At 34.2% G+C, this 1,186-nt stretch overlaps 1 long non-coding RNA gene across 1 annotated transcript; it reads left to right on the top strand.

Moving 5' to 3' along the window:
• The first annotated feature begins 259 nt into the window (after positions 1–259).
• On the top strand, positions 260–883 carry LOC114261472 (uncharacterized). The gene is made up of 2 exons (XR_003628973.2): positions 260–329; positions 546–883. It is a non-coding gene; the product is annotated as an uncharacterized LOC114261472 (long non-coding RNA).
• Positions 884–1,186: the final 303 nt, after the last annotated feature.

Genomic DNA, 1,186 nt, shown 5'->3' on the forward strand with positions numbered 1-1,186 from the left:
GATTATCGGATTCGATCGGATTTTTGCATATTCGATCCGTTTAATAAACGGATTAAATGGATTCAGATTATTGGATTACCGGATCTTTGTAAATGGATTCAGCTTTTCGGGTCGGATTTGGGTCAAATTCAGATTAAATCCGATTCATTGACAGCCCTAACCTCACTGTACAAACTACGTAGTTATTTGTAAATGATAAGGCATTTTAAATACTTTGTTTTGCTATAAATAATGACACCAACCCAATACCTCCTCTAAAGTCCTAACAAAGGTAGGAATGGCAGCTAACAGTAACAGGGTTGGTGTTCTGTTTGTGCTTCTTGTGTGTGGTATGCCATGCACATCCTCTTCTTTTTCTTATTTATTTATTTTTACTTCATTATTTACTTATTTTTATTTGTTACACCAACAAATCTAAGATAGTGTTGCACTCAAACTAAACTCAACTACATGAATCTTTTTATCTTCCTTCCCATTTGTTCATGGATTGTTGACTAACAAAAAGGTTTTTTTTTTTTTTTTTGGAAATATATAATAAAAAACAGGGGTGTTTTTGTTGGGGGAGAAGCCGGAGTTTGCGAATGCTAAATTTTGCCCTGAAGATTGCAGAAAAGCAGACTACATGAAATGCAAGTCATCCGGTGAGAAGCGGCTCAGTCCGGCATGCAACTGTTGCTTTGCTGGGAAGGGTTGCACCATTTACTACTGTGATGGAACCTCACATATCTGCTAAGAACAACATTGCACCCTTCTTATATATATATATATATATGTATGCATGCTTGAAAATAATAATGAGATTACAATCTCTTCTTTGTTTTTATATTTTTTGTATTTTGGAGTTTGGACTTTGATCAGTAACTAGCTTTCATCAACTTTGATCCCTATGTCATGTAATCTACACTTTATAATTTATCATATTACAAATATTACTACTAGTTATAATGTGAGTGTTGTGGTTTTTGAGTCTATGGAAGTGTTTCTTAAGCTCGTCATATGTTGCTTATAGTTATGGAAAATGCTAGGTTTCATGAAGAATTTTCATGAAAATCATCATGAAAATTATCTGCACCGTTAGATCAGGTATGTGTCTCATGATCCAACGGTGCATATAGTTTTTATGACAGTTTTCATGAAACCTAGCAGGACCCTATAGTTATTGTCCGTGGATTTGGTTCCAATTATA

Source organism: Camellia sinensis, chromosome 3, assembly GCF_055761805.1.
Source record: "Camellia sinensis isolate YWXY chromosome 3, ASM5576180v1, whole genome shotgun sequence".
Taxonomy (NCBI): domain Eukaryota; kingdom Viridiplantae; phylum Streptophyta; class Magnoliopsida; order Ericales; family Theaceae; genus Camellia; species Camellia sinensis.